Source organism: Oncorhynchus keta, unplaced genomic scaffold (genome assembly GCF_023373465.1).
Source record: "Oncorhynchus keta strain PuntledgeMale-10-30-2019 unplaced genomic scaffold, Oket_V2 Un_contig_1006_pilon_pilon, whole genome shotgun sequence".
Lineage (NCBI taxonomy): Eukaryota > Metazoa > Chordata > Actinopteri > Salmoniformes > Salmonidae > Oncorhynchus > Oncorhynchus keta.
Genome location: NW_026277003.1, coordinates 196,319 through 211,309, shown reverse-complemented (window position 1 = coordinate 211,309; position 14,991 = coordinate 196,319). Strand labels below are relative to the sequence as shown.

The following is a 14,991-nucleotide window of genomic DNA, read 5'->3' as shown; positions in this document are numbered from 1 at the left end:
TTCACTCTGGGATATGTCACACTGTTATTAAAGCTACTTCCTTCACTCTGGGATATGTCACACAGTTATTAAAGCTACTTCCTTCACTCTGGGATATGTCACACAGTTATTAAAGCTACTTCATTCACTCTGGGATATGTCACACTGTTATTAAAGCTACTTCCTTCACTCTGGGATATGTCACACAGTTATTAAAGCTACTTCCTTCACTCTGGGATATGTCACACTGTTATTAAAGCTACTTCTTTCACTCTGGGATATGTCACACTGTTATTAAAGCTACTTCCTTCACTCTGGGATATGTCACACTGTTATTAAAGCTACTTCTTTCACTCTGGGATATGTCACACTGTTATTAAATCTACTTCCTTCACTCTTGGATATGTCATAATGTTATTAAAGCTACTTCCTTCACTCTGGGATGTGTTAACACTGTTATTAAAGCTACTTCATTCACTCTGGGATGTGTTAACACTGTTATAACATAACATCCCAGAGTGAATGAAGTAGCTTTAATAACAGTGTGACCATGTCCCAGAGTGAATACTATTCATCCCCCTTGGCGTTTCCCTATTTTGTTCATTACAACCTGTAATTTAAATTGATATTTATTTTTGATTTCATGTAATATGATATGAGATATGGAGAGAAGCAGAGAAGGGAGGGAGAGATATGGAGATAAACAGAGGAGGGAAAGAGAGATAAACAGAAGGGAGAGATATGGAGATAAACAGAGGAGGGAGAGAGAGATAAACAGAAGGGAGAGATATGGAGATAAACAGAGGAGGGAGAGAGAGATAAACAGAAGGGAGAGATATGGAGATAAACAGAGGAGGGAGAGAGAGATAAACAGAAGGGAGAGATATGGAGATAAACAGAGGAGGGAGAGAGAGATAAACAGAAGGGAGAGATATGGAGATAAACAGAGGAGGGAGAGAGAGATAAACAGAAGGGAGAGATATGGAGATAAACAGAGGAGGGAGAGAGCGATAAACAGAAGGGAGAGATATGGAGATAAACAAAGGAGGGAGAGAGAGATAAACAGAAGGGAGAGATATGGAGAGAAAGAAAGTGATAAAGAAATGTGTTCTTCTCAGCTTTACAGATGACAGGCCCAACGTATCGAGCAGAGCAAACGAAAGAAGAAAAAAAATCATATTTGTATGCTTAGAGCTTTGCCACAGGGACTGTGACATCACCACAGACAGATTACACACACACTTTTTTTTTTGCATACTCATACACACACCCTAATAAACACACACACCCTCAGAGTGTCTGAGCTCGTCTGGGCCAGTGTATGTATGGAGTTGACAGGTGACACACAGGGTTGACGCTAACGGGCATCAGGCGATTCAGAGTTCCATTTCCAAACTGAGCCTCCAACACTCATACTACACACACCAATCCTCCTAATGACTGAGAACACACACACACACACACACACACACACACACACACACACACACACACACACACACACACACACACACACACACACACACACACACACACACACACACACACACACACACACACACACACACACACACACACACACACACACACACACACACACACTATTTCAATCTCGTGCACACAAACACTCATTTTCAATCTCAAACCCATACCAATAGGCACGCACGAGCACACACACACACATACACGTCCCTATTCCCCACCCACACCAAATCAGCAGGGAGAAAGACTCCAATCAGCAGGCCCCACTGTGGAGGAGTGACAGTCTCTACACCCTGCTATTATTAGACTGAACTGGAGAGCAGAGAGAGAGCAGGAAGAGAGGGAGAGAGAAGAAGGATGGGAGAGAGGGAAGAAATGGAGAGAGGGGAGATGGAGAAGAGACGGAGAGAGGGGGGGGGGCATGGGGAAAAGACGAAGAGACAGAGGGGGAGATGGAAAAGAGACAGAGAGAGAGGAGGAGATGGAGAGAGTGATGGATAGAGTGAACAAGCCAAAACAAAGAGAGAAAGGAGAGGAGAGGAGTGTGAAAGTCAAAGGAGGAAAATATGGGTAAAAAGATTAGAATAGAGAATTAGAATAGAGAATTAGAATAGAGAATTAGAATAGAGAATTAGAATAGAGAATGTGAGAGAAAGAGAGATTGAAACAGAGCGGGATGGTGGGACACCTCATCAAACCTTGATTCAGCCATCAAACCCACAAGGACACTTGGCTTAGTCTAGACAATGTCCTGTAATCAACTTACCACCCCGCCTATCTACACACACACCACCACCCAGCCCACTCTGGTGCCCACACACACACACACCTCCATGGCAACGCTGACAGCACCAGCCAGCTGAAGTAGCATTGATGTGGCAGCCCATCCTAGGAGAGAGAGAGGGATAGAGGAATGTAGGGAGAGGTAGAGGGATAGAGGAATGTAGGGAGAGGTAGAGGGATAGAGGAATGTAGGGAGAGGTAGAGGGATAGAGGAATGTAGGGAGAGGTAGAGGGATAGAGGAATGTAGGGAGAGGTAGAGGGATAGAGGAATGTAGGGAGAGGTAGAGGGATAGAGGAATGTAGGGAGAGGTAGAGGGATAGAGGAATGTAGGGAGAGGTAGAGGGATAGAGGAATGTAGGGAGAGGTAGAGGGTAGGGAGAGGTAGAGGAATAGAGGAATGGTAGAGGGATAGAGGAATGTAGGGAGAGAGGAGGGATAGAGGAATGTAGGGAGTAGGTAGAGGGATAGAGGAATGTAGGGAGAGGTAGAGGGATAGAGGAATGTAGGGAGAGGTAGGGGATAGAGAATGTAGGGAGGAGAGGGATAGAGGAATGTAGGGAGAGGTAGAGGGATAGAGGAATGTAGGGAGAGGTAGAGGGATAGAGGAATGTAGGGAGAGGTAGAGGGATAGAGGAATGTAGGGAGAGGTAGAGGGATAGAGGGATGTAGGGAGAGGTAGAGGGATAGAGGAATGTAGGGAGAGGTAGAGGGATAGAGGGATGAGTAACACAGAAGCTCACCGCCATAAACAATCCGACAAAAATAGGAAGGGACAGACAGGCTGTGACTGTGGGGTGTGTCGCTAAATCCCCCATTAGCCACTCAGAGCCACAGTGAGAGAAAGTTAGAGAGTGAGAAAATGTGTGCGTGAGTGAAAAGGAGAGAAAGAGAACGAGCGAGAGAAGGGAGAAAGCGAAAAAAGAGTGGACAGAAAAAGAGAGAGAATGAGACCACCAGAGCGAGAGGAAAAGAGAGGGATGAATCATTCCTGGACCCCCCCCTCCCTGTCGTACCCGCTACCTCCTTCCCATCTTCGTCATTGCTCATTCCCACACGTAAAAATATCTGGACGCACTCGTCCATCCAGCCTGCATGATAATGATCAACACGTCTGTAGATGGACGGACAGACCTAAAGTCTCATCAATACCTCCATCATATGAAGGATTATACAATGAGCTCCAAAAGTATTGGAACAGTGACACATGTTTTGTTATTTTGGCTCTGTACTCGAGCAATTTGGATTTGAAATGATAACCTTATAAATACTTCAAAATTTGACGTTTGCAACAACTTCAAAATTTGACGTTTGCAACAACTTCAAAATTTGAGGGTTAAGTAACATGGATGGAAGTCTAATTCTGACGTGAGACTGAGACGTGGTAGCTATTTGTACATAGTCCCCCCCTCTTAGGGGGCCAAAAATATTGTGACAAATTCACTTATATGTGTATATGTGCAAATACTTAACTTTTTACTACTTTAATACCCAAGTGAATTTGTCCCAGTACTTTTGGTCCCCTAAAATTGGGGGACTATGAACAAAAAGTGCTGTAATTTCTGAAACGGTTCCCCCGATATGGATGAAAATACCCCCAAACTTGAAGATGACAGTCTGCACTTTAATCCTCAAAGCCATTGTATAATTTCTAATCCAAAGTGCTGGAGTAAAGAGCCAAAACAACGAAAAGTGTGTCACTATCCCAATACTTTTGAAGCTCACTGTATACTGGACCACTCACAACACACTATCTGAGCCAGTAACTAAATGCTGAATAAATAAATCCATAACCTCAGGTATGTGTGTGTGTGTCTGTGTCCATACATGCGCAGGGTGCTCCGTGTCCTCAGTGTGCCCATGCTAAAAGAGGCCCCCTACACACACACACACACACACACACACACACACACACACACACACACACACACACACACACACACACACACACACACACACACACACACACACACACACACACACACACACACACACACACACACACACACACGTGCACAAACGTATTCACAAACTGAATACACCAATGTGTGAGCTGATGGAACAAGAGCCAAGCGTTTTCCTCCCTGAATGACAGTGGCTTGTAGATCTTAATGAAGGTAATGTCTAATGCTCACTAACTATGTCACATATGCTACACCCTCCCCCCCAACCCACCGCTAAAACCAGGCCATCTAAATCACCTCAATCAACACCATCATAATTCCTACAAATCACACCTCCTGTTCATTTTCACACCACGACCCTGTTGGAACTGAAACTGAGTCTGGATCAATGAGTGTTGTGACATCCAGTCTGCTCTAAATAAAGCCTACAGAAATAGCCCTGGTCTGGGAACAGATCATGATAGATCACACTGTTCCCAGTTTGGAGTGGTTTTCACTGTTGTCCCCTATAAGAAAATAAAAATAAATAGGCACAAACTTATATCCATATAGGGACGTTCACCTAGTGATAAGAGGAGGGAATCAACACATATCCCTAGAATAGTCCTTAGCCTAGATTGAGCTCAGTGTGAACATCATTATACCACCTAGTGGCATAACGAGCATGGACACCTAGTGGCATAACGAGCATGGACACCTAGTGGCATAACGAGCATGGACACCTAGTGGCATAATGAACATGGACACCTAGTGGCATAATGAACATGGACATCTAGTGGCATAACGAACATGGACACCTAGTGGCATAACGAGCATGGACACCTAGTGGCATAATGAACATGGACATCTAGTGGCATAATGAACATGGACACCTAGTGGCATAACGAGCATGGACACCTAGTGGCATAATGAACATGGACACCTAGTGGCATAATGAACATGGACACCTAGTGGCATAATGAACATGGACATCTAGTGGCATTATGAACATGGACACCTAACGAACATGGACACCTAGTGGCATAATGAACATGGACACCTAGTGGCATAATGAACATGGACACCTAGTGGCATAATGAACATGGACACCTAGTGGCATAATGAACATGGACACCTAGTGGCATAATGAATGAACATGGACACCTAGTGGCATAATGAACATGGACACCTAGTGGCATAATGAACATGGACACCTAGTGGCATAATGAACATGGACACCTAGTGGCATAATGAACATGGACACCTAGTGGCATAATGAACATGGACACCTAGTGGCATAATGAACATGGACACCTAGTGGCATAATGAACATGGACACCATAACATGTGTGGCATAATGAACATGGACACCTAGTGGCATAATGAACATGGACACCTAGTGGCATAATGAACATGGACACCTAGTGGCATAATGAACATGGACATGGCATAATGAACTAGTGTGCATAATGAACATGGACACCTAGTGGCATAATGAACATGGACACCTAGTGGCATAATGAACATGGACACCTAGTGGCATAATGAACATGGACACCTAGTGGCATAATGAACATGGACACCTAGTGGCATAATGAACATGGACACCTAGTGGCATAATGAACATGGACACCTAGTGGCATAATGAACATGGACACCTAGTGGCATAACGAACATGGACACCTAGTGGCATAATGAACATGGACACCTAGTGGCATAATGAACATGGACACCTAGTGGCATAATGAACATGGACATCTAGTGGCATAATGAACATGGACACCTAGTGGCATAATGAACATGGACACCTAGTGGCATAATGAACATGGACACCTAGTGGCATAAACATGAACATGGCATAATGAACACACTAGTGGCATAATGAACATGGACATCTTGTGGCATAATGAACATGGACATCTAGTGGCATAATGAACATGGACACCTAGTGGCATAATGAACATGGACACCTAGTGGCATAATGAACATGGACACCTAGTGGCATAATGAACATGGACACCTAGTGGCATAATGAACATGGACACCTAGTGGCATAATGAACATGGACACCTAGTGGCATAATGAACATGGACACCTAGTGGCATAATGAACATGGACATCTAGTGGCATAATGAACATGGACACCTAGTGGCATAATGAACATGGACACCTAGTGGCATTATGAACATGGACACCTAGTGGCATAATGAACATGGACACCTAGTGGCATAATGAACATGAACATGGATAATGAACATCACCTTGTGGCATAATGAACATGGACATCATTGAACATGGACACCTTGTGGCATAATGAACATGGACATCTTGTGGCATAATGAACATGGACATCTTGTGGCATAATGAACATGGACATCTTGAACATGGACACCTAGTGGCATAATGAACATGGACACCTAGTGGCATAATGAACATGGACATAATAATGAACATGGACACCTAGTGGCATAATGAACATGGACACCTAGTGGCATAATGAACATGGACACCTAGTGGCATAATGAACATGGACACCTAGTGGCATAATGAACATGGACACCTAGTGGCATAATGAACATGGACACCTAGTGGCATAATGAACATGGACACCTAGTGGCATTATGAACATGGACACCTAGTGGCATAATGAACATGGACACCTAGTGGCATAATGAACATGGACACCTAGTGGCATAATGAACATGGACACCTAGTGGCATAATGAACATGGACACCTAGTGGCATAATGAACATGGACACCTAGTGGCATAATGAACATGGACACCTAGTGGCATAATGAACATGGACATCTAGTGGCATAATGAACATGGACACCTAGTGGCATAATGAACATGGACACCTAGTGGCATTATGAACATGGACACCATAGAACATGGACATAATGAACATGGACATCTTGTGACATAATGAACATGGACATCTTGTGGCATAATGAACATGGACACCTAGTGGCATTATGAACATGGACACCTAGTGGCATAATGAACATGGACACCTAGTGGCATTATGAACATGGACACCTAGTGGCATAATGAACATGGACACCTAGTGGCATAGTGGCATAATGAACATGGACACCTAGTGGCATAATGAACATGGACACCTAGTGGCATAATGAACATGGACATCTAGTGGCATAATGAACATGGACACCTAGTGGCATAATGAACATGGACACCTAGTGGCATTATGAACATGGACACCTAGTGGCATAATGAACATGGACACCTAGTGGCATAATGAACATAGACACCTCCGAGGCCTAAGCAAGAATGTGGTGCACACCCACGCCACCACCAAAATGAAACAGTGAGATAGGAGAGAGGAAGGGATGACACCATTTAGATGGAACGAGACGGTGACAATACTACGGGCTGATTATCAGCACAAAATGTCATCACTGAGATAGCAGGCTCTACATCTCAAGCAAAAAACAACATCAGCAATACACTCACCAGCTTCCGTTGTTTATGTGACACGGACATGCTACAGCATTCAGGGACTGTACCGTGGCTAAGGTGCACACGGAGCAAGGAGACACTGCCTGGAATCTGTCTGTTGATGAGCTGGAAGTGTTCATTTCAATCCTGTATCTCCGTGGAGCATTCGGTGGAAAGAGCGTGTGTATGGAGAGCTTCTGGTGAGGTACTTTTCTTTGGAGAAACCATGTCATGGGATCGCTTCAGAGAGATCATGCTTTACCTCCATTTTGATGAAACAGAAATTCGCCATGGTATCCAACGTATAAATACCTGACTATTTTTTACTGCTGTCTTATCGACACTTATATTCATTAGAATGCCATTATTGCTTTTTGCTGATTTTCACTGTTTCTCAAGCACACTTGTCACTTATAATGATGTTTAGGATACTGATGTTTCTATCATTTGACCTCGTGTCTTACTGTTCATGTGTCTTGGTGAATGTGTTTTTTTGGGGTATTGTTTTTGTCGTCATAAAAAGAAGCTGTTACCGTGTTCCAACACATACACCTTCTGTTTCATAATTGTAGCAAAGGTATTCCATTAATAAAATGCATTGAACATTTTAATGTTATGCTTTTACATATAGCCTAGTCACAAACTAATGAAATAAAAAGTACCTTAGACCTTCATAAACATAACCAAATGATTGTTTTCGCAATAGCATATATTAAAGCATTAATTACACTGTTAGAATGTTGTAGTCAAAGTGACTGCTCATTAGCTTGAAGGGGGGTTCCCTCAAGGCCCAGCTATTCTAGTGTAAAAGAGAATGAAATTAAAGCAGAGAGAGGAGAGAACGAGTGATAAGAGGAGTGACAGACAGACCTGAGGGCGATAAGAGGAGTGACAGGCCGAGTCGAGAGTGGATCAGACAAGCATTAAAGAAGAGCATGATAGAGCAAGATTAAGACTAGAGAAAGACATGGAAGCAGAAAGACTGAGAAAGACCCAGAAAGTATCAACACAAGAAAATAAATCATGGCAGTTTCATTGACATTCAGTGTGATTCTCTCATGAGGTTGTGGGTGGGAGAGCGAGGAGCAGCTGGTGACCGGGGTGACTCGGAGGCCAGGTCTGCTGCCCATTGGTTGGGCTAGGCAGGGCTAAATTTAGACTGCAAGCATTGGCCGGGCCATCAGCTGACTACTACACACATTCTGAGAAACTGACTGACTAAAATGTCATGAAACATGCTATAAATACTGTACAATGTGTGTCTGTGTGTGTGTGTGTGTGTACTCACAGCCCTCGTATATGTCCGTGGGTATGTGGACTGCTGTGGTGTTGTAGGAGATGAGGCGTCTAAATTGCTCGTCTTCCTTAAACTCTGGATAAAGCCGGTTTGCCTTCTTGACCTCTGTATCATTTGAGTCCAGCTATAAGGGAAAAAGACGAAAGGAATGAGATATTATTGACGCAAATTGGAGGTCAATGGAGAGTATACTGCATGGATTTGGTGAATACAAAGTATTGTGTGTGTGTGTGTGTCTGTCACTTTGCATTATGGTGCGTTGTATGATAACACATGTGTGTGTCTGTGTGGCGCTTGCTCCATCTCCTGTGGCTGTGAATAATACTGGCGTGTGTTCAGATGCCTGACAGTACTGATCTCCTGTGTCTTGGCCCGTCAAAGCCTGAATGACATCAGTTGTTCAGGAGAGGTGTGTGCCTGCCTGCATGTGTTCTATCACCACATCCCCTGTGGAATTACTATCTGATCCCCAGTATCAAATCAGACAGATGACTTCAGAGGCTTCAGAGTGATGCAGCCGATATCACAGGCACAGATACGTGTTCTTGAGATAATCGCTCAGATGCACGCACGCACACACACACGCACACACACTAGACATAACATGCATGCACGCTCATTTGAATATGCACGCATTCAAACACACATGCTAACAAAAACACACACTAACCCTAGCGTACTATAGCAACTGTTTTGTGTCTTTTCAGGGCTCTAGAGCCTGGGCCACAGCTGGGGGATGTGGGGGATCCTTTAAGGCTATCAATAAGCTTTACAACAGGTTTAGTAACCATGGCTACAAAGACAGAGGGTGCAGGTGGGATTTTGTTGAATATACAGACTCAATATGACTCAGATCACATCTCTTCACTACACATGGAGGAAGCAACAGTAGAAATGTACTCACGTTTTCTTTGGCATAGTAGTAATGGATGTCATCAGGCTATGGAGAAAGGGCGGGAGGGAAGAGAGAGAGAGAAATATGTAAAACACAGATGTCTGAACACAGCAGGTCTTTGGTAGGGGTTTAAATCAATGTGCATTGTAAAGTTTTCAGACAGTGTTAGAGTTGTGTGGAAACTGTGTTCCTATGTTGTTTCTATTCTTCAGTGTGCTTGTATTATTTGTCTTATTTGGTCAATTCAAGCACTTCTTCACTCTCTGCGTATGTCTATGTGTGTGTCTCACATGCACAAGTGTGTGTACTCCCTTAATACAGTGTGTGTGTGTACTCCCTTAATACAGTGCGTGTGTGTGTGTGTGTGTGTGTGTGTGTGTGTGTGTGTGTGTGTGTGTGTGTGTGTGTGTGTGTGTGTGTGTGTGTGTGTGTGTGTGTGTGTGTGTGTGTGTGTGTGTGTTTGACACAAAAGCATCAGTAGTGTTGTAACCAACTCTCTCTTTCATCCGCTGTGCGAGCTTCCTGTCAGAGCACGAGCAAGCCAGGCGCTAATGAGCTAGCCTATCCAGCCTAGCTGACAGATGGATGCCTTGGGGACATGCAGCCGGTTCACTGGTTAGCACCACCTGCCTGCCACCCCTGGCGCTGCAACATGGGGCTAACGCTACATAAACCACAGACCTGTGATCTGCTGGTGGTGTGAGGCTCAATAGTTAGCGCCAGGCCATTAGCGATGAGCTAGGTGTTAGCGATAGACAGTTCTGACAGCGGTGCTCCAGCATCTGCTCACCTCCCGAGAGACAGGCTGCAGTCCTTGCAGAGCGTACACACAAGCTCGCACACATATACACACTCTGTCTGTCTTAGTTTCTACTGTATCTCTCATATACTCAGATCCCTGAGGGGTGAGACAGTGTGACCTTAGTGTGAGTGTCGCTCCACAACATTAAGATGGCCTGACAGCCATCATGAGGAGGTCTCTTCATGTTAGCTTTGAAGCACTGTGGCTACACTCCCCACCTCCTGAAGTGTGTGTGTGTGTTTTTGTGTGTGTGTGTGTGTGTGTGTGTGTGTGAGAAAGTGTGTGTGTTCTAAGTGCATGGATGTGAATGTATGTTAAGGTGGTTTCACACACACAGGCTTGTAGAGTACTGGGGTAAATGTTTTTAAGTGATGTAACTCCTGAGGGAGGGAGGACGTCTTCTGGGCTTTCATACAGAAATGAGGCGTGTGTGCAGGGATATTTGATCTCCTACACCAGATTGTGTACACACACACGCACGTACACACACACACACACACACACACACGCACCCTCGGGTGCATCAAGGACATGGGCGGTTCACGGAGGACTACGCGATGTTGGCCGGACGGATTGAGAAGGAGTGAGGAGGGGGTGTCTGGAGACAGACTGGACCACGTCTCCTCCTAACACTTTCACTGAGCGCGTGCAAGAGCCACATGGAGCCAAGACACTCCTCACGACACGCAACATTGCCTGAGAAAGCCAGCGGTTTTCGGAAATGAATAGAGAAAACTACATTCAGCCTCGTTTGTCGTTGCCTGGTTGACACGCACCCGCACACACACACTTGGGATCAATTAGCTAGCTCAACATAAACAGTCTGAAAAAGCCAACCTCCGAGTCCTTTCATCGGTGCAGGCTTAATTGGCTAAGACTAACATGTGCGCTAATATTTGCTCGTTAGTTACAGAAAACGCTGGACGTTCACACTAATGACTCTACGCCAAGGGATAATTATCCAAGCTAGCCAAGCATCTCCATCCAGTCACACATCCCAAGCCTCAAAGAAGTAGACCACGCCAGCATAAAGCAGCACGAAGCAGATACCACTTTGTCCCCCACACGTTCCCAGGCACGCACGCACGCACGCACGCACGCACGCACGCACGCGCGCACACGCACACGCACACGCACACGCACACGCACACACACACACACACACACACACACACACACACACACACACACACACACACACACACACACACACACACACACACACACACACACACACACACACACTTCCCGTGAGCGTATCGGAATCAGACTGATAAGAATCCTTTTATGGAGAAGAGTCATTAAAAGGAGTATCGGGGGCGGTTATAATGACACTGTCCAGGTTAGTTTGAAGCTAATAGACTAATAGGAGGTAATGGAGTCCTCCCACAGAGGCAGTAAAAAAAATATATATAAACAGGTAATTTGTCATTTTCAATATATGGCTGCTGAAAGTGAGTGGCTTTCGCATTACTAAGTAGGAGAAGTAAGTTAACAATTTGAATTCATTAGAAAAACGTTGTGGCTCAGACAAAGAACGTTTGGACATGGGGAGTTGAGGAACTGCATCATAATTCATGATGAGGCCTACTAATCAAGTGCAGAGACAGGCTGCTCAGTAGAGAAATGTGTCCGACGGGGAGTGAGTTCAAGTAGAAGAAAAGGTTACTGGAATCGTGTTCATACAGTACATTCGGAAAGTATTCAGACCCCTTGGCTTTTTCCACATTTTGTTACATAACAGCCTTATTCTAGAAAATATATCTTTTTTTATCTCATTAATCTACACACAATACCCCATAATGACAAAGCGAAAACAGGTTTAGAGAAATGTTTGCACATTTATAAAATGTAAAACATCTGATATGACATTTACATAAGTATTCAGACCTTTTACTCATTACTTTTTTGAAGCACCTTTGGCAGCGACTACAGCCTCGAGTCTTCATGGGTATGGAGCTACAAGCTTTTGGGGAGTTTCTCCCATTCCTCTCTACAGATCCTCTCAAGCTCTATCAGGTTAGATGGGGAGCGTCGCAGCACAGCTATTTTCAGGTCTCTCCAGAGATGTTCGATTGGGTTCAAGTCCGGGCTCTGGCTGGGCCACTCAAGGACATTTAGAGACTTGTCCCGAAGCCACTCCTGCATTGTCTTGGCTGTGTGCTTAGGGTCGATGTCCTGTTGGAAGGTGAACCTTTGTCCAAGTCTGAGATCCTGAGTGCTCTGGAGCAGGTTTTCATCAAGGATCTCTCTGTACTTTGCTCCGTTCATCATTGCCTCGATCCTGACTAGTCTCCCATTCCTTGCCACTGAAAAACATCCCCACAGCATGATGCTGCCACCACCGTGCTTCACCGTAGGAATGGTACCAGGTTTCCTCCAGATGTGACCCTTGGCATTCAGGACAAAGAGTTCAATCATGGTTTCATCAGACCAGAGAATATTGTTTCTCACGGTCTACGACTCCTTTAGGTGCCTTTTGGCAAACTCCAAGCGGGCTGTCATGTGGCTTTTACTGATGAGTGGCTTCTGTCTGGCCACTCTACCATAAAACCCTGATTGGTGGAGTACTGCAGATATGGTTGTCTTTCTGGAAGGTTCTCCCATCTCCACAGAAGAACTCTGGAGCTCTGTCAGAGTGACCATCAGGTTGTTGGTCAACTCCCTAACCAAGGCCCTCTCCCTCGATTGCTCAGTTTGGCTGGGCGGTCAGCTCTAAGAAGAGTCTTGGTGGTTCCAAACTTCCTCCATTTAAGAATGATGGAGGCCACTGTGTTCTTGTGGACCCTCAATGCTATGGAAATGTTTTGGTACCCTTCTCCAGATCTGTGCATCAACACAATCCTGCCTCAGAGTTCTACGGACAATTCCTTTGACTTCATGGCTTGGTTTTTGCTCTGACATGCACTGTCAACTGTGGGACCTTATATAGACAGGTGTGTGCCTGTCCAGATCATGTCCAATCAATTGAATTTACCACAGATGGACTCCAATCAAGTTGTAGAAACATCTCAAGGATAATCAATGGAAACAGGATGCAACGGTGCTTAATTTCGAATCTTATAGAAAAAGGTCTGAATACTTATATAAATATATATATATTTTTTAATACATTTGCAAACATTTCTAAAAACCTGTTTTCGCTTTGTCATTATGGGGTATTGTGTGTAGAAAAACATTGATGTAATCAATTTTAGAATAAGACTAATTTGGAATGTGGAAAAGGGGAAGGGGTCTGAATACTTTCCGAATGCACTGTACACTGGCTTAATGGGAATTTGAGAGAGTAAGACCCAGTGTGTGCATGGCTCTGAATGTGTCCCAATACAATCTAATTAAATTCTACTTAATTGAACGCTATTAAAACTCTATTGTCAATCTAATGAGATTTTATACAAAAATGAACATCCAATGTCTTTTTTTTACCAGGTAAGTTGACTGAGAACACATTCTCATTTACAGCAACAACCTGGGGAATAGTCACAGGGGGAGATGGGGGTGAATGAGCCAATTGGAAGATAGGGATGATTGGGTGGCCATGATGGTATGAGGGCCAGATTGAGAATTTAGCCAGGTTAACACCCCTACTCTAATGATAAGTGACCACAGAGAGTCAGGACATTTAATGTCCCATCCGAAAGAAGGCACTCTAAACAGGGCAATATGCCCAATCACTGGCCCTGGGGCATTGAGATATTGTTTTTTTAGACTCGAGGAAAGAATGCATTATACTGGCCCTCCAACACCACTTTCAGCAGCATCTGGTCTCCCACCCAGGAACTGACCAGGACCAACGCTGCTTAGCTTCAGAGGCAAGCCAGCAGTGGGATGCAGGGTAGTAAGCTGCTGGCAATTACAACAATCATATATGATCGTGAATTAAATCAATCTCTTCTTATAGAGTTCAAGGCTTCTATAAGTAATGCATCCAGAGATAATGAGGACATTAATAATGTTGATCTCCACAACCACTGGCTCACCTCAGGATCATTCTTCCACCGATGCCACATCTGAAAATCCTCTGCAGCAGATGCCAGGGTCTGGACAAAAAACAGAGAAATAGAGTTGGAATTTTAACATATATTTCCTTTCAATTAAGGGGTTGACATAGTGCTTGTGGCAAGCAGAGAGAGAAAGAAAGAAAGAAAGAAAGAAAGAAAGAAAGAAAGAAAGAAAGAAAGAAAGAAAGAAAGAAAGAAAGGGAGAGAGAAAGAGAGAGAGAAAGATACAAATGTTCATTAACATTGATCACAGACATGAAAGTGTTAAGAGCATAAAAGCCACCATACTCCTCCACAACATATACTGAGGGTACATTACACACCTCAGCTTACCTTCTCATGGCTCATTCACACAACTGACTCACCTTATTATGGCTAATTCACACAACTGGCTCACCTTATCATGTCT

The 14,991-nt window shown here is 44.3% G+C and overlaps 1 long non-coding RNA gene across 1 annotated transcript; it reads right to left on the bottom strand.

Annotated features, from left to right (window-relative positions):
- Window positions 1-6,594: 6,594 nt before the first annotated feature.
- Window positions 6,595-7,676, bottom strand: LOC127916920 (uncharacterized). The gene is made up of 4 exons (XR_008096558.1): window positions 7,251-7,676; window positions 7,093-7,167; window positions 6,912-6,961; window positions 6,595-6,761 (listed from the first exon to the last, which is right to left on the bottom strand). It is a non-coding gene; the product is annotated as an uncharacterized LOC127916920 (long non-coding RNA).
- Between the last annotated feature and the right edge of the window lie 7,315 nt (window positions 7,677-14,991).